The sequence below is a fragment of the Protopterus annectens genome, chromosome 6.part0, assembly GCF_019279795.1.
Source record: "Protopterus annectens isolate FY-2018-M chromosome 6.part0, PAN1.0, whole genome shotgun sequence".
Classification (NCBI taxonomy): Eukaryota; Metazoa; Chordata; order Ceratodontiformes; family Protopteridae; genus Protopterus; species Protopterus annectens.
This window is the reverse complement of record NC_056737.1, coordinates 1,064,914,092-1,064,933,989: the sequence shown is the minus strand read 5'-3', so window position 1 is coordinate 1,064,933,989 and position 19,898 is coordinate 1,064,914,092. Positions and strand designations below refer to the sequence as shown.

General features: G+C 37.7%; 1 protein-coding gene across 1 annotated transcript in view; it reads right to left on the bottom strand.

The window, feature by feature from the left end:
* Window positions 1-19,898, bottom strand: part of VIPAS39 (VPS33B interacting protein, apical-basolateral polarity regulator, spe-39 homolog) — a 1,635,849-nt gene that overhangs the window by 327,673 nt on the left and 1,288,278 nt on the right. The window lies entirely within an intron of this gene.

Genomic DNA, 19,898 nt, shown 5'->3' with positions numbered 1-19,898 from the left:
CACATCAGTTATTTAAAACACTGCTTGGCAGGAAAACAGAACAAACAGAAACAGATGCTTTGTAAGCAGTGAACAGTAGCAATGATTACTTTGTGCTCAGTGAAAATAGCAAAAAAGCTTTGCAAACAGTGAAAACAGCAATAAAATACAATTTAACAGGCACAGTAAGGCAAACAAATGCAGTACAACTGTGCAGTTTATTTACAGTATTAAAATACAGTATTAAATAATCAGAACACAGTAAAAAGTGCAGTAAATAGTATCATCAAACAAACAAACAGGCAACTTATGTTTTTTGGGAAGTTCAACAGCCTCTAGTCATCTGACATCTCAGCTCAGATTTGTGGCTGGTAGCCCACCTCAGTTCAGTTCAAATAATCAGAAACCTGCTCAAATGCAAGGCTTAAAAAGCAGAAGCTAAAAATGTAAAAAAAAAATTAAAAACTCAAAAGAACCAATGAGGGTGCTTACACCAAGCCCTAGACCAATCACCCTTCACCACACAGGTTCCAATTAGCACATTTCTCTCACAAGGGTGCAGAAAGGCCCCTTTAAATCAAAGATGGCTTGGAAAATGTGCCCGTAATACAACAGCCACTAAAAACACACCTGGATGCAGCAAAACTGTATCTGGACTATGTTACAACTACTAGCGACACTAATTTAGGTGGGAACCATTAAAAAATGTTTTAAACAGCAAGGAGACACTAAAGAATGTTTTAAACATCAACCAAATCAGTTATTTAAAAACTGAGTGGTGGGAAAACACAACAAACAGAAACATATGTGTTACAAACAGTGAAAAGTAATAACAATTGCTTTGCAATCAGTGAAAATAGCAAAAAAGCTTTACAAACAGTGAAAACAGCAACAACATATGATTTAACAGGTGCAGTAAGGCAGACAAATGCAGTAAAACAGTAGAGGTTAGTTTACAATATTAAAATACAGTATTAAATAAGCAGAGTACAATAAGTGCAGTAAATAGTATAATCAAGCAAAAACAAAAAACAAAAAAACAGGCAACTTATGTTTTTGGGAAGCTCAGACGCCGCTATTCATCTGGTATCTTAACTCAAAGTTGTGGCTGGTATCCCACCTCAGTTCAGCTTGGTTCAAACAAGCAGAAACCTGCTCAAACACAGGGCTTAAATGCCAAAAGATAAAAACTTTAAAAAAAATTAAAAAAATCAAGAGAACCAATGAGGGTGCTTACCCCAAGGCCTAGACCAATCACCGTTTACCACACAGGTTCCAATCAGCACACTTCTTTCACAACGGTGCAGAAGTTCCCCTTCCAATCAAAGATGGCTTGGAAAATGTGCTCTGAATACAACAGCCACCACAAACAGACCCAAATGCAGCAAATCTGTATCTGGACTATGCTACAGCTACTAGCTACACTAATTTAGGCGGTAAACACTAAAAATGTTTTAAAGAGTAGAAAAACAGCAGTGAGCCAGAAAAATGTTTTAAACAGCAAGGAGATACTACAGAATGTTTTTAACAGCAAACAAATCAGTTATTTAAAACACTGCTTGGCAGGAAAACAGAACAAACAGAAACAGGTGCTTTGCAAACAGTGAAAAGTAGCAACAATTATTTTGCAATCAGTGAGAATAGCAAAACAAGCTTTGCAAACAGTGAAAACAGCAACAAAATGGAATTTAATAGGCACAGTAAGAAAAGGATAAGTGGCCTGAGGAACCAGCTTTGGCTGCAAAGAGTCACCCACCTGTGGTTGATGGAAATGACCAGCCTACTGTGGTGGCAAAGGCTTATTAACAATCTTTTTTTTTCTTTTGGGGGTTGAAAGAAGTTCTGACTAAGGGATAGGTACTTGGTTCCATGACCAAGCCAAAAATGGTGCTTGTTTTCCAGAGAGGCCTAGAAGCAATAGTTGGTAAAACTGGAAAGTAGCAAAAAAGTAACTTTTTCCCCAGACAAAGTAAAAAGCACTTTTCCCAGCTCCCAAAAGTAAAATAAACACAATTTATTCCCAAAGTACTCAAACAACTTTTTAACACAAAAGTAAAATTGTGCACTTCCAATTAAAAGTACGTACAATTCATTAGACAGTCAAGGAAAGTACCTTTTTCCTAGCTTAAAAGTACTTTTTTTCATAAAAAGTAGCTTTCAACAAGTAAAAATGTAATGTGGAAAGTTTTCCCAAAATTGAAGTTAGCTGCCCAGCAACAGAACAGCATTAGTCGACCATCAATCCTCAAAAGCTCGAACAGGAAAGCACTTCTCAGCGGCAAGAAAGCTCTGAAGGGCTTGGCTCCCAAACCTAATTTTTAGTCATCACATCCCAAACTGGTTAATGGTTTTGGTGCATGGAAGGTGTCCTGAAGCTTTGGAAGCTGGCTGGCTGTTATAACCTATGCAAGATATAACTCATATAGCAAAGGCTACTGCAGCAGTGATTAACATGAAGAACATCTTAAGGTTACAAACTTGGACGTATACTTTTCAAGTAATTCATCAATAATCTTTCAGCAGTCTCATCTCATGCAACTTTCATCTGATACACTGATGATGCTATTCTAATTTGTTCTAGCTTTCTCCACAATACAGAATATTACCTAAGAATCATTCACATCTATAGAAACTTGGCTTCACTCTCAACGGATCTAAATCCAAACAAAACCACAGTAATACCTTTTATATTGCGACTTTACAGTGTTTTCCTCATACAATATTCAGCTAGAAATAGTCTCTGAAACCAAATTATTAGTTGTCAACTCATATTGACAACCAATTCATATTTGATACTCATATTTAATATCTAGTAACAAAAAATCACCCCAAACTGGAACTTCTCAACAGAGCTCCTAATTTTATCATTCCACAGTCTCACAAAATCACTGTCACATTCTACCTCCAATTAAGTTTACTCTGTTTCTACTATTCTAACATTTTTTAACTCTTCATTAAGAAAACTAGAACAATGTTATAGCAAAATTGCTAAACGTGCAAGACAATTCTTCAAATTCAACACACAGATTGTAGGTAAGTACAAGGCTAGCTGCCTTTGCAAGCCATTTTAAGTCTAGACAATTTCCCTTTCTGTGCTTGAATTAACCTATCCCGTTTGGTTACAGACTGAACTTATCCATCCCATGACTGATGATTATATATTAACTGGATCACACAATACATAATTTGAGGGAATCCGTGCATGGGATACAACGTTTTAAAGCTTCTTCTGTCCATTAGTAGTACAGCAGCAGTCCTGGGGTAAATTTTCTGTTCCCCATCCATTGACCCAAGTTGTGCTTGAATATGGACAGGGATGAACTTTGTTGAAGTGGATGGGGAGTCTGTTCCAGAGTAGCATTATCCTCTGCAAGATATACCTGTCCCTCCAAACCATTCGGTTGATGTTGCAGAATTGGTTTAGGTCCCTAGACTGAGTATTTCTGATGACACTTGACTTGCTGATGTGCAGTAAATCCATCAGTATTGGGTCTGAGGATGCTTTGTATGCCAGAAACAGGTAGCCTCTTAGCAGTCTGCAGGTGTGTGAAGTGACAAGGCTTTGAGTCAGTCTATGTAGGACATGTTATTTAGGCCTTGTATCCGTCTACTACGGTACATTTGTGGGAATTCCAGTTGTTGCATGTGTCTGGAGAGATCCATGCCAAAGGAGGCATTATATTCAATGACTGGCCTAATGAAGGCTGAGTAAAGGGGGGCAATGGCATCCCTAGATCTAGATACAATCTGTTTGTTTGTAAGATGTTCAACATAGAAGGACTTTCTTACAACAATGCATACATGTTGGTCAAAGGTTAGGTAATTGTCCACATAAGTTCCCAAATCCCAAACAAGTGGGTCAAATCTTACGGGCATATTGTTAACATGGTAGTTCCCTGGGATAGATGTGTTTCCAAAGGATACAATCATGTATTTTTTGGCATTTAGTTTCAGTACATGATTTTGGGACCAGTCTTCCTGCACAATGGCCAAGTCATTTGGGGATTCAATGACTACTCCTAGGTTGCAGTCATCTGCAAACTTTGTCAGCCAGAGTCCTTGGGTATTGGCTTTTACTTCAGAAAAGTAGATGGCAAACAGAAGAGGTCCCAGTACAACACTGCCTCTCTCTCAAAAAACTTATTCTGGCTTGAATTCTCCAATTACCTCAGACTTTCACAGTTAAAGTTAGCCCATACTATAGTGTTATTTACAAACCTAAGTCCCTCACTTGGTCCTCTACTTCAAAGGTACTCTCCTCCAGGATCAATTTGTTCTGCAGACACAAACCTTTCTGTTGTTAAAAAGAAATCAAACTCCTCATATTCTACACACTTCTAACATGGAGCTCTCCCCGCCAACTACAATCAGGAAAAGTCAATCTCTTCAAATAAAATTTAAGGTATTTCTTGTCTTAACTCCTGGTCCTGCCCTATGCCTGCTCTCCAGGATAACCTTAATCTCTTTCTATCGATGTTATTTTAGCTCTTCCACATTCTTCTTTCAAACTATTGTATCCTTCTTCATACTGACATTTTATCAACTCTAGAACTGTTATCTTTCCTGAAATGAAGCATTTGCTTCCTGTTTTCATCCCTTTATCTTATTTCACTCTAACTTATTTCCTTAACTACATATTCTCCCTCCTTAAGCATATATTTTCCGATATTCTACTACCTTCAATGCATACCTTTAAGTTATTGCACACACAAGTAAAAGCCTTCCTTACTGACTGCTGCAAATATCAGTCATGAGTTTGTTTTATTATAGCACAAGATTTAAATTAAATGAATTTTGTATACTAATTCATAACTTTAATCCTTCAAACTTTTGGAGCTTTTCTTCCCAGGCCTCTGTCGAAAAGGGGTCTTGCATGGCCCACTCGGACTACATTAGTTAACAGACACAATATATAAAAATAAATAACTGCCTTTCTTCAGACAATTCTACATTCATCTGCAGTATTCAGCTAACGATTGTCTAATAACACAAACATTTACATCCCTTGGGAAAGCATCAATGGCCTTGACCTCTGTTAATACATTTTCCTTGTCACCGTGTAAACAGTCACTGTTTTTTTTTTTTATAATCACCTGCCATGGGAGGCTTATGCACACACTTTCTCTTCCTGTAAAACTGCCTTTTTAAAGAGTTCATTTTTATAAACATGTCAAACATTTTACTAAACAGCAATCACATTCTGCAAAAGCCAGCTCATCAAATGCAGTTTTTCAAGGAACTAATTTAGAAAAGCTGCATTTCAACAGGGGTTGCACTGCACAGGAGACTTTTCATTATTTACAAACTGCAGTGGACCCTCTATAAGGACAGTGGTGCATTCTCTTGCATGGGTAATATGGGAGTTTTGTACCCTTCAGATAAAAATCTTAATTCATCAATAAAAAAAGGTAGTGACCTCTGAGGTTTGGTAGGTTTAATTTACCCCAGGACTGCCCCCTGTACTACTAATGGACAGAGGCAACTCCTAATTGCTTTATCCCATGCATGGGTCCCCTGAAATTATCTATGGTATGATCCCAGTTATTCTCATTAGGGGTAATAGATGATTGCCAACCATGGGATGGGGTAAAGCCAAACTCTAACCATATAGGATAGGTTAACTCGAGCACAAAAAGGGAAACTGGTTAGGCTTAAAAATGGCCCAGAAGGGCAGTTAGCCTAGTACTTACCTATGGGCCTATGAAAGTCTGGATCAGTTTAGATGAATGACAAACTGCTTGGTTCTGAAGCACAGACACACAAAGCACTGTTAATAATAACTGCAACCCAAACAGCCTAAGACAGAGTAGCAGCTCACGTACATGCAGGAGACCGGAAGTGTGGAAGTAAGCAACCAAAAACTTGCTCACCAATCCAGGAGGGAAGGCACTGGTCCAGCTACAATGCCAGCATCTACCAGAGAAAGAGAAGTAGTTGGCATGCAGTACATGGGTCACAGAAATTAGTTTGGTGCTGCCAAAACACATTTGTGGGTACGTTTTATGGAGCTTTTATAGGAATGTGCATGCCTACAGCGGAGGGTATTTTGGGACCACACTTCAGTGACTGTACACATCAGCTGGGGGGGGGGGTAAGGTCATAATAAAGTAAAACAGCTGGCACTGTCATGTGTGCTTTGTTTAGGACCTTGATTAGGCTGCTGCAGTTTTGAAACACACCAACAGATGATGTCCACAGTAATACTTTTGTTTATGGTCAATTATGTGCTGGGAAACCTGAGGAGATAAGGTGTAAGACTTACTCATGTGGGTTCCACCCTCCTAGGCACCCTCAACCTTTAGCGCTGTACACAATCTAGTCTGGGAATCCACTCCAAATGCAGAGTATAATGGACCTGTGGTCCCATCAACAGTGGCTGCAACTATCTAGTAGAGTACGTCTGTTATAAATCTGTTAAACCTTCTGCAGCAAGAACAAGACAAGGCTGATGACTATGGGAGGAGGCAGCGCATGGTAGGGACTTTTCCCCTGTGACAGAATCCAGCATGCATGAGTTCCAGGATCCTGGATGCTGTCATTTGTAGGCAGACACATGAATTGCCCATGTCTATGCACCTTGATCAGTAACTTAGATTTATGACACTGTTAGAGTAAGCACTGCTGTGTTAAATAAACTCTGTGGTGAGCTGAGTCTGAAATTTACCTGTACTTACACCACCACACCTGTCCCCCGACTATGACCTATTGTTTAGCTACTGTCTTTCCTCTCCATTGTGGCCCAACAAAACATTTGCACATCCATGTCCAACACATGCAAAACATGGATTTCACTATCTCTTTTTGCATCTAAAATAATCTGTCACTTATATAGTAAATCACAGTTTCAATTTCAAACTTGGCGAGCCATACATATGTACAGTACTCATCAGTCAAAAAGCCAGAGCTTCACCCAGAGACAGACTTGCAATCAGAGAAGTAATTTTCAAACTAACTAAATACATAATTTATACTTAACCATTACCAGAGAATCTCAGGCTTACAAGCAAATCTATTAATTTATTTGTTTGCTTGTTTCCATTTTTTATCCAGGATAGTCCAACTGATACAACAGCCCCTTTTCAGTGGATACAAATCCCACACGTAACAGTGCAAACTGATGTACAATGACACAGATGCTGACATGAGAAAAATAAACTGCAGTACCTCAAGTCTTAGTTACCTGTAACAGTAGAGTAGAACACACTGCCTTATTGGCATATGGAGTAGTAATACCCTGCTACCCTATCTCTGGCAGTCTATCAAAGCTCAGAACTCCATCCCCTCCATTCTGTGGATGTGATGGGCCAATCACCTGCATGGACGTGTACTGCCTTTCAGACCCACAGGCAGGACCCATTCAGTTTTCTAAGGTCCAAAAGGATGAGAAGATGAAAAGGCAAGCTTGTGAATACCCACTGTTCCAAACCAAAATCCACATACACACAATACAAAAAATAATGCTGATCAAAACTCAATGGCAACTCCAACACCAAACTATAAACATCCAAATAAGGGGGTGGGTTGATACTTCCAGTAAGGCAGTGTGTTCTACAAACATCTACTGCTTCAAGAAAGTAGGACTTACCCAACTGTACTATTTTCAACAAACACACCACCATTACTGGCATACAAGCGGATTCCTAATTGTAACCCAACCCGGGTGGAGGACAAATAAGTGTCCAGGAACCCCTGGAATACAGTCTTAGTGAAGCCTGCTTTGGATTTAGAAAAGACATCCAGCTTGTAGTGCTTCATAAAATGTATGGATAGAGGACCAACTTGCTGCCTCTAGAATACGTCTAGAGTCCACTCCTTTCCAATAAGCTGCTAAAGAGGAAAAGGCCCTAGTGGAAAGTACCTTTACCTTGCTTGGATTCGCCTTGCCACAGTGGGTGTAACAAAAAACAATACCATAGGACCTCCAACATGCAGTGGTTTGTTTCGAGACAGGTTAACTCCTCTTTGCCACTGAGTAGAAAATAAAAAGCCATTCGGCCTTCCTGAAGGGTTTCATTCTGTCAAGGTAGTACATGAGCTGCGCACATCCAAGGTAAAACGTATCCTCTGTTCCTTATTCTTAGCTTCTTGGAAGAACAACAGGAGGTTGATGAACACAGGGTGAGTTCTGAGACCACTTTAAGCATGAAAGAGGGATTCGTGAGCAACATAACCTTATCCTTCAGGAAAATCAGGCAAGGTTGTCCCATCACGAGAGCTTGCACCTGAGAGACACACCCTGTAGATGTCACAGCAATAAACAAAACAGTTTTCCACATTAAGAACTTCAGATCAGCTTGAGCGCAGGTTCAAAAGGTGGGAGGGTCAATTTCTCCAAAACACTGTTGAGATCCCATGAAGGAGGAATTTGCTTGTGAGGGGTCCCATATACAATACTCCATTCATGAACTGTTTTACCAAAAGAGAAGAGAGGGATCCATTTACAGACAAGCAGAGATGGCCAATAAATGCACCTTAATGGACACATACGTTAAGTCACCCTTTAGTAGCTCACACATACATTTCAAGACCAGAAGGATGTTAACCTCTGGAGACCTTCTGTTCCCATTTAGGCTACACTTAGAAAACCTCATCCATTTGTAAACATTAGATTTTCTAGTAGAAGGTTTTCTGGCCTCATTTAGCATCTGTTGCACATCCTCATAAAACAAGTGCCTAAATGGAATCAAAACTGAAATTTCCAGATTGTAAGTTGTAACAGCTTCAAACTGGGGTGCATCAGTTGTCCCTGAGACTCTGTGAGCAAATCTAGAATGTGATGAAGTCTGTAGTAATTGCCCTTGGCCAGTACCATTAAAATGGACAACCAAGATTGCCTGGGTCAATAGCAGGTCATCACAATGATCTTTGGTATTTTTACTGAATCTTCAGAAGTACATTACAGATCAGTGAAAAGGATGGAACGCAAACAGTAACATTCCCATCCAAAGGAAAGAGAATGCTTTGGTCCTCCAAGCACAGCTGCAAGGATGCCTGGTGCAGAACTTATCCAGCTGTCTATTTTGAAAGGAGGCAAACAGATCTATTTAAGATGTTACCTAACATCTGGATTAGACCCTGGAACACCACTGCTTTGAGATTCCACTCTTGATAGTCTGCCCAAGATCTACTCAGTTTTTCTGCTACAATGTTTTTCTCTGATGGCATGCATGATGCCTGGAAAGTCAGAGAATGCTTTAAGGCTAGCTTCAAAGCCATCACTGCCAACCAGCAACAAGGGTATTACCTTGGAACCCTGAGTTTGCTAAGGTACCACATTACTGTGGTGTTGTCTGTAATCAAGAGATAAGAACCTGGAATCAATAGATGGTAAAAGACTTTCAAGGTATGGAACACTACCACCATCTCCTTGATATTGATGTGCTTCCATCCATCCATCCTTTGGACCCAAGTGGCCTGCACTTGCACTCTTATTGACATAGCTCTCCAAATGAAACTGGAGGAATCTGTTAGGACAGAGTGCACCAGAACAGGAGGCAAGAAAGGATGCCCTGGACTGATACTCAGCTGTGTTCTCCACCACTGTAACTGTCATCTGATGAAGGGCAGCACCAGTAAATGAGATTTCAGGGAATGTAGGTGCTGGGTCCAACAATTTCAGACATGACACTTAATATTCCACATGTGGATATGGACCAGTGATATCATGAGAATAACTGGCCCAAGATTCCTAGAATTGCTTGGAATTCTCTTGCCAAGATGAAGTTCTTCCTGTAAAATTCCTGGAACGCCATCTGGTAAGACAGGACCTTGTCCTTTGGAAGAAAGGTCATTCTTTTCTCTGAGTCAATAAAGCACCCCAGGAAGACAAGTCTTTGTGAGGGTGCCAAAGGTTCAACTTGCACTCTAGCTGGAAGAGTAAGGGTGAGACCTTCTCTAACAATTCCAAACATCTGGATACAGACTCTTCACAGATCAGCAAGACATCCAAATAAGGAAAAATGTGAACGCCAAGAGTCTAGCAGTGAACCACTACCTGAACAAGCCACTTGTTAAACGCTTGAGGTGCCATGAATAGCACAAAGAACAATGCACAGAACTGCAAACCTGAAACAAAAATCTCAAATATCTCCTGAAGTGAAGAAGAAAGGATATAAGATGACACACATCCTTCAGGTTATGAGTCACCCTGAAGCAGCGGTCCAGCAGGAGAGAAAGCTCTGTCTGCATGGTGAGCATCCTGAACTTAGGGACCTTGACAAATAATTCAGAAAGGATAGGTCCAACCCAGTCTGTATCCTGGGAACCAACAAGATTCTGGAGTAAAAAATATTCATTCTCTTCATAGGGGGAACCAGCTTTAGGACTCTGCAGTCCAGCATTTGCCAGAGTACAGAAGAGAATACCAAAGTCTGGTCCAGTGGGTGAAAGGGAACTCCCTAGGATGTAGGTCGATGTGCCTTTCTCTTCTCTGCCAGTGAAGTAGAGGATCCATTCATTTGAAACTACTGAGAGCAAGGCTGTCTTGTTGAAAGCTAACTATCGAGTGTGGGCACCCATAGGGGAACTTGAGAATGATGGATGCCACATTTTGGCAAAGTCATAAGTTAGAAGGGGGGAGTGTTACCTTATTAGGGAAAGAAGCCCTTTTGTTATGTTTGGTGGATATCTCATCCTGCCATTTCCTCTAGGTACCTTGTTTTATTTTATACGGCTGGGAATTTTGATAGACAGACTGCTGAAAATTATCTTACCAACTGGAGAGAAACTTAGGAATAAAATGACACCCCTTGCCTCAGTTTACCTCTGTCTTCCCAATGTTTAGGGTTTTGATTAGCTACTGTACCAACACACAATCAGAATCATGTAAAGCATTCAAAATATGTTTAAATTCATCAGAAAGATTCTGGCTGAGTAAACAAGCTTAACTCTCTAAAGCAATTGATGCACTGCATTTCTGGAAACAATGCTGGCCCCCTCCAAGGCACTTAAATTATACATAGACATTTAAGAAATATTGGAAACATTTTCTTTCCCTTAGAACTTCTGTTCAACAGGTAACTATGGAGCAAACTCAGCTACACCATGACTACAGCTTGACATAAACTTCCATGAGTACAGTGGTAGTTAACACTTTAGAAACTACTCTGCTGGCCTGCACCAGCTTCTTTCCCTGACATTTTAGCCAGTTGTCTAGAATTTCTGAAGGGACTGAGCTTGGAGGAGACCATCTTTATTAAGCAGAGAATTATTCAGCAGAGGGGAATTCTATGCTTATTTAAAATATCTTCTAATGCAGTGATCAATGAAGGGAAAGGCGGCCTCATCCTCGAAAAGATCATATATCCTGCTGATGTCAGAGGCAGCCAGTGATTGCTCCTAAAAGAATGCATTCCTAAAGCTAGTCAGCATAAGGGAGAAAGAAAACATCTGCTTGTGTTAATGAACTTGTTCGTCTTTGGAGGAAGCAGACCAATCAGACTCTGACATTTCCAAAACCTCATATTCCAGATCCCTACAAAATCAGGACTCTAGGGTGACTTAATGGGGGTGAGTGTGTCAGCGTTGGTGAAAACATGGTTTTGTACACCATAATCAACAGCCTGAATAACAGATCTAACCACAGCCACTAGCTCAGGTGAGAGACTGTGGCCCTGCAACATGGTGAGTTATCTTATCTGTCTCTTCTATGCAAGTACTACACTAGTGGGAGAATCCCTGGGTGGTGGAGAAGATACATTAACAATGGAAATAGATTCTGTACCCCTGACTTCCTTGCACCTGAAGATTTTGGTTATCTTGTACTTGAACCATGGAATGGTAAAGCCCCAGAGGACCTGTCTGACCCTCATGTCAGACACACTTGTGGCACTACCATCACACAGGGGGCCTGCAGGTAAAAGAAGGGGAGTGATCTGAAAGCCTGCCAGAAATAAGGTTATTAACAGTCACAAGTCTTAGGTTGAGGCAAATTTCTTCACTTAATTCTAGATTTTTTTAGGTGCACAAGGGGCAGATATTAGTACGGGGCACCGTGTCTGAGTCCATCAAGTCAGGGTGACAAGAAACTAGCCAGCAAAATACCAAATATTGGCTGTCTGGTCAGTCTAGTATAAAGATAGATAAATCCCATTACACTCTTTCAAAATAGCAATTTAAAGACTATTTCTATAGGGATACTATTCTGAAAACTGCACTGAGAAAAATGAAAGTATTTTCCATAACACAGTTCAAAGCACAAAATACATGTACAAAAATCTCCTGATTTTGTAAAAAAGAAAAGGACAAGTTTCAGTCTAAATGAAATGATAGAGTCTAAAACAGTATTAGAAAAGAAATAAATCCTACACTGATGAAAAATTCCTGTCAGAAATGGTTAACGTACAAATTGACACCTGAATTGCAATTTAAACAAAAAAAAATGTTTAAAATGCTATAATCCTACTCAACCACTTCAAGCACTATTCAAGTTCTGACAGAAAAGGTAGCAGGAGAAAATTAAAAACCTAAAAGGGTTTCTTATTTCAGCTCAGCAGCTGTAAAATCCAGTGTTAAAAGCAGTCTTCTCAGACATCCTTCTCTTATTATGGCACTAGGAAAATCGAATGGGTCCTGTCTGTGGGTCTAAAAGGCCAATCACCTGCTAGTACAGGGACTGCCTATCACTCACAGACAGGCGGGGGAGGAGTTCTGAGCTGTGATAGACTGCCAGAGATAGGGCAGCAGGGCACTACTATACCATATGCTAATAAGGCGGTGTGTTGAACATCAAGCAGTACACATATAAATTTTAAATACAAATATACAGAATTATGCACTCTTCTGTATTAGGATATACTGTTTATATTCAATGCAAAATGAACTGATTTTTTTTTAAAACCTTTGTGGTATATTGTTTTAGAAGCAAGAATGATATACTGTCATTTAGGATAAGGGAATGAAAAAAAGAGTTATATGGGAGGTTAGAGGCAAGGTACAGATGAAAGAAAAAGTAATATTATAACAAAAACTTGAACTCGGATCCACAAATGACTACTTACACTGGTAGTAGAGTTAAGCACTTTCTTTCGTTTAATGTGAACGAACTTCTTCAGAACAAATAGACATTTTCAATCACCCATTTAAATACAAATAAATACATTGGTCATCCAATCACATCCATTATTCATAATATCATCACATAATATCAATTAATTAATAAATATTTTCCAATGATTAGTAAGACATCATATGTATATACATTTAAAAAAAAGTATGCATATTGCAAATATACATATATAATTATACTTTCAAATTCAAATATATAATTTCTCATCTGATGAAAGAAAAACTTCACATTAATAATGTAATCTGTCATTTAAAAGGCACTTCACATTTAAAGTGCAATTCAAGCCAGGGGTTTGATCAGCTTTCAAAAATACTTGCCATTTTAACTCTTTAATTTCAAAAGCATTATTGTACTTTGTTACATAGGGTGACAAATCAATAAAATCCAATACAAAAACACAATTTTTTTTCTTTGAAGTCACCAGAAATAAACAACAATGGAGGGAAGGTGAAAGGGAAGGGGAATGTGGGGAACAAGAGGAATAGGAAATACCGGAAGAGGCAATTCCCTTATGTAAAATTTATAATTTAAGTGATTTAGTGCTCAATGATGTTCAACAAACGGTACTAGAAAAAGGTTTCTCTTTTGTTCCCCAGGTCAAAGCACCATTAACTGACATTATACTAGATTTAAAGTTATATGTCAGGAAATTAAATTTAAGTTATGCATTTGATGGGGTTGAACAAAAGGACAATGGAGGTTGTAAGAAACCTAGTAACATCCACCCAAAATTGATGCCCACATTAAACGTTTTTAATGAATTGTGTGAGAAAGACCTTAGGGAAGTTTGCAATAGTTGTAAAACACTCACAACATATAGTAGTAATAGAAATATAAGGAAAAGAACTTACTGGGACAGGAGAGAGATGGAAAGTTTGGTTGATTTGAGAAAAAGCAAAACATATCGATTTATGAAAGCTGATAAAGGGAATGGATTGGTCAACATGAAAGTAACAGATACTCTTGTATAAATGAGCTTTTAGGTGACAAAAATAATTACCAACAGGTTAGTAAGGATACGGTTCGAAAAAACTTTTCCAACATAGACAACCAGTTATTGGAATTATTAAATATAAATTATATTAATTTGGTCACCTGTGAGTTTCTTTACATTGAAGAACTAATGTTGGGGTTACTGTTTGGAATTCCAAAAATTCATAAGAATTCCATCCATCCACCCTTTAGGCCTATTGTTTCTGCAAAGAAAAGCAAAACTGTTACTTTTTCTCATTATTTAGACCATTTACTAAATCCTTTGGTTGTCAGGACTCCTTACTTTTGGAAAGATTCCTGGTAATTTTTAGATCTATTAAAAAACTATTCATTTAAAGGTACAGAAACATTATTAGTTACAGTTAATGTAGTTTCATTACACACTTCTATAGATCAAAAAATGGGAGTGGAAGCTGTTAAGAGTTTTTTAATAGAACACACCACTTATGGTGGTGTCATGGTTCAGTCCATCTGTTTATTATCAGATTTGGTTTTAAAGAACAATTTCTTTTTATTTGACGGCAAGATTTAACGTTAAACTTGTGGAGTGGCTATGGGTGCTAAAGTAGTGCCTGCTTTGCCAATTTAGTATTGATTTGGTGGGAATTGTCCTTTCTGACCAAATGAGAATGGTTCAAGTATGTCTCCTTATATAGGAGATTTATAGATGATGTGGTTTTTATTTGGAATGCCCCTGCTGAGGAATTACATTTATTTTTGGATGACATCAACAAACATATGCTCGGACTAAACTTTGTGGTGAGTGAAGTTGGCACGAATGTGCGCTTCCTGGATGTGGACATTACTATGGATGTCAAAGAAAAGAAATTCACAAGTATGGTGTATAGGATGGAAACTTACACCAACAATTTTCTTCACTTTGAAAGTGGACATCAGATGTTTATGAAGTTGAATTTAGTCCGAGGGCAGATTATACGTCTCAGCAGGATCATTTCAGAACATGATAACATTTTTACTTGAAGCAAACAAACGTATATTAATGTTTGTTCAGAGGGGGTACCCATATGAAAAGTTAAAGAATATCTTGGAACAAATTCTGTTGGTCAGAATGGATAAGTTCCCATCTTAATCCAACTTAATAAGTGGGTTTACTCCTAAGAACAATGTTAATACAGATAAAAAAGATGGACTGTGTCTTCCCTGTTCCCATTAGTTTAGATTCCCACAGGGTCAAACAAGTTATTTCCAATAATTGGAAAGTTATTTTAGATAGAGTTATAGGTGATCACCCTAATTTGATTTACAAAAAAGTAGTCAGTGTTAAATCTATTTTAGAAATTGGAGAACACAAAAGTGTCAGAGGACCTGTGGGCACGTATCCCTGTCAAGACTCCAAACAATGTAGGTTCATGGACTCTTCTAAAAATATATTTTTTCCTCATATTCAAAAAATGGTGACCAGTAAAAGTAGATTTAATTGTAAAAGCTGTGGAATAGTTTATTTAGCAACTTGTTCTACTTGTCACAATTTTTATGTAGGAAAAACTATAAGAGCACTTTATAAAAGGATTTATGACATCACATCGTCTGGCTATTAAAAACAAGGATGTTAACAATGATTTAGCCAAACATGCTATGGAATGCCTTAATTTTAAGAAATTTGTATTTTTTGTACTGGATTTTATTGATTTGTCACCTTAAGTAACAAAGTACAATAATGCTCTTGAAATTAAAGAGTTAAAATGGCAAGTATTTTTGAAAGCTGATCAAATCCCTGGCTTGAATGGCACTTTAAATGTGAGGTGCCTTTTAAATGACAGATTACATTATTAATATGACATTTTTCTTCCATCAGATGAGAAATGATACATTTGAATTTGAAAGTATAATTATATATGTATATTTGCAATATGCATACAATTTTAAATGTATATACATGATGTCTTACTAACCACTGGAAAATATTTATTAAGGGTACTGGATGTGATTGATGACCAATTTATTTATTTGTATTTAAATGGGTGATTGAAAAAGTCTGTTGTGAAGTTTGTTCACATTAAACGAAAGAAAGCTCTTAACTCTACTACTAGTGTAAGCAGTCATTTGTGGATCCAAATTCACATTTTTGGTTTTAAATAGTTTTTATTGTTCGTGAATTGGTGGTGTTTCGTTGTTTACCTAAAAAGTAACATTATGGTATAAAAAGACAAGTGAGGGGAGTCAGAGGTGAGGCAAAGAATAGAAATAAAGATGAATTTCATGAATATGGGAAACAAAAGCGGAGAGAAGGGGAGTAAGGTAGTTAGAAAAGATGACAGAAGAGTGGATGCCCGCTTTTGTCAGTTTTTGCTAAAATCAATACTGTAACATTCTAAAACATCTTGACTTTATTATTTTGTTGAGGTGTTAATTTATGTTAGCAGTCGGTTTTATACACAAGCAGTTTCACTTGGCTATTAGGTAGCTTTTTTTTTAACAAAAAGGCTATTTTGGTTTGTTTCAGCACAATGAAGAGCACTATAAATCAGGAAAAGCACAATGAAAACCAGCTGGAGTCATTCAATCTGAGTACTTCAGACAGACATCAGGGACTTTCGTGAAGGAGTAGCAGCCAGTGCCAGAAGTCACTCAAAGCAGACCTAATTAAACAGCGGATGAACTAAACTTCAGAGATAAACAAGACAATACTATCTTGCCAAAACTGCAATGACTACAGAGAGTACAGTCATTCTCCTGGAGGGAATTATTCCTTAAAATGTAGCCACATGTTCTCAAATCAGATGTACTTAACAGTAGATAAACTAAATTTCAAAAATAATCAAGATAATATTATCCTAATACTGCAGTGACTATTAAGGGACCCATACCTCTCAACTGTCCAGATTTTCACAGAAAATCCAGATTTATGAATCATATTGTTGGTCTGCTCCTCATAAAATCTGTGGGTTTTTGGAAAATCATTGAGGACTGAAGTCACTAAATAATTACAGACATTTGAGTTTCAGACTTCATTTATTTCAGAAAATGCATGCTAATGAAAAAACAATTACTCCAGCAATTTTCTCAGTTTATAAGAGCAATATTTAAAATCTGTCCCTATATTTAGGCCTTTGTCCCCCCATTATTTTTGGCTTTGTCTAAATTTCTTGTGCTAACAAGTTGAGAGATATGCTGAAGGTATAGGTAGTTTCCTGAAGGTGATTACTCCCAAAAATTTAATCAGATGTTTTCATAACAAATTTATGTAAAACAGGTGAAAAACTAAACTTTAGAGACAAACAAGAAAAAAACTACTTTGGCCAGTACTACAGTAACTACAGAGGATGTTAGCACTCTTTCTTTATTTTTTTTATTAAACAAGAAAAATCTTTATTAAATTACCACTTGTGACATAGGCAATCATTCATTTATATAACTGAAAACAAACTATATTGACAATCTTAGTTGTAAGCATTGTACGTCACAAACCATAATGACATCATTTTAGTTGCAAACAGTATATATCACTTATAATATACCCATTAACTGTCAGTCAGACATTTCATAGATCATTCAAATCCTGCCATCTTTTAAACCTCATTTCTTCCCTGTGTATATTGTTTCCACAATTCCATTTTTTCTACGTAATTTACTTCTACCCTTTTCTAAAGATCCCAATTCCGGTTGTTTTACCTCTGTTGCTATATTCACTACTTCTAGCAGAGTTGGTTTAGACTTGGATTTCTATTTTCTAGCAAATGTTTTTTGGCAGCCATCATAATTAGACTCAGCAGGGCCTTCCTATGTCTAGGCAATTCCAATTCTGTATCATAGCTCAGAAAAATAATTTCCCTAGACAGCCCAACTTGCTTACCCAGTATCTCTGTCAGAATAGTCTGCAGGGAATCTTTAAAGCTTGCAACTCATTACAATCCGAGAAAATATGTTCCCATTTACCTCTTTCTTTCCCATCACACCTCCAATACTTGCTGTCTGTCTGAGGAAAATTTATCTGGAGTATACCTGGTGTATAAAAACACCTATGTAAACATTTCCAAGCAAAAATCCTAAATCTTCAAGATTTTGTTGCATATTTGGGAGGCATACATATATTCTCCAATGTTTCCTTGTGAATTGCTTATCCAATCTCTCTTCCCAATCCTTTCTAACCACCTATGATTGATTCTTATAGTTATCATGCAATATTTTACATGGTCTACTAAGTATTCCTTTTTTTAACAGCAACCTCTATTCTAGATTATACTAAAATCTCTTCCAGTGCTGTTTTTTTCATTTAGGACCCCCCCCCCAGCTTTTTTCTCTCTGCTTATACTCTGATATCAATCCTTGATAGGAAGGCAATCTCTAATCTGCAATCCAAATAAATTATTGGCATCTTCCCATTCTATTACCTTTTCCTAGTTATTTCCTCTCAATACATTGTTTCCTTTACCAGTTTTCTCCAATAAATTCCAGCCCCTTCTTGCCTATTGTCTGTATCCCTAACTGCAGTCAACCCTATCAGCAGGATCTCCTTTCTCCATTCCCATGTTGGCTTAGAATACATTTTGCTACTTTATGAATATAATATTCTGTATGATTATTGTTATTCACCTTAAAGATCTGCTTCCAAAATCCCAGTCTCTCCTTGTTTCTTGAGCTTCCACCCATTTCATCATCACTTTCCAATCTGAATGATAGGTTTCTGCTTGTGCTGTGTATAAGACCCTTAATGGTATAGCTCTGAAATACCCCTTCAGATCGGGTAATCTAAATCTGTCTTGTTCTATTGCAAGAATCAGCTTATCCCACTTGACTCTTTCTGTCTTCCCCTCCCAGATAAAATCCTTCAGTTTTTTATTAATTTATATCCACAATTTCTCCTCTGGTTGAAAAATTATGTCTGCCCTGTGTATAAGACTAAAGGGTCTAAAAACATTTTAACTGCTTCAATCTTACTATCCATATCCATATAGCAGAGCTTTCAATTTCTCAGTTGTTGTACTATCTTTTTAGTCTCTTCCCACATATCCTTAGCTGCCACACCGGAATCATTTTTAATCCATACTCCTAAGTACTTCATTATATCATGTCCCCATATACATGGATATTGCTGAACCAATTTTTGTGTGGGTACATAATTTACAACTATTGCCTTTGCTTTAGCTTCATTAATTTTATATCCCAAAAAGATCTGAAACTGTCTCAAAATGTTCCACAATACTGAAATGTCCTTTTCTGGTTTTATCAGATATAAGATAATATCATCTGCAAACAGAGTCAGCTTTTCCTGACTACCATACCAATTTTATCTTTGAATTTCTGTGCCCCTTATTTTCTTTGCCAATGGTTCTAAATATAATGCAAATAACAAAGGGGAAAAAGGACACCCATGCCTGGTTTCTCTGCTCAAGCAGAAATTATGAGAGGAACCCAACCACTTTAATTTTCTCCTTTGATCCGTCAAATATCCTCCTAATCAGTCTTATAATTTTATTAAGGAATGCAAATTATTCCATTGCCCTGCTCATAAAGTCCCAGCTTACTCTGTGAGATGCTTTCTCTGCATGAAGACCCCCCAACAACAGTGGTATTTTCTTACATTCCACTTCTCTCTGGATCATCAATATTCTGTTAATGTTGTCAAATGTCTACCTCCCCTCCACAAAACCACATTGATCCACATCTATCAGTTTTGGTGTTAGAGCTCTCTTGAGGGTGGGGAACAGTTTGTGTTTAATATATTGTTCATAGAAAGCCAAGTAATAAATAAAATCCTTTTTTGGCTCTGTGAAGTCATCAGGAATAAATCCAATGCAAGATCAATATTAAAGTACTAAACAAATCGCTAAGAACATATAAACATACAGAACAAATGGGACAGCTACAAAAACTTATAAGTAAACTTGGTATAGCTGAA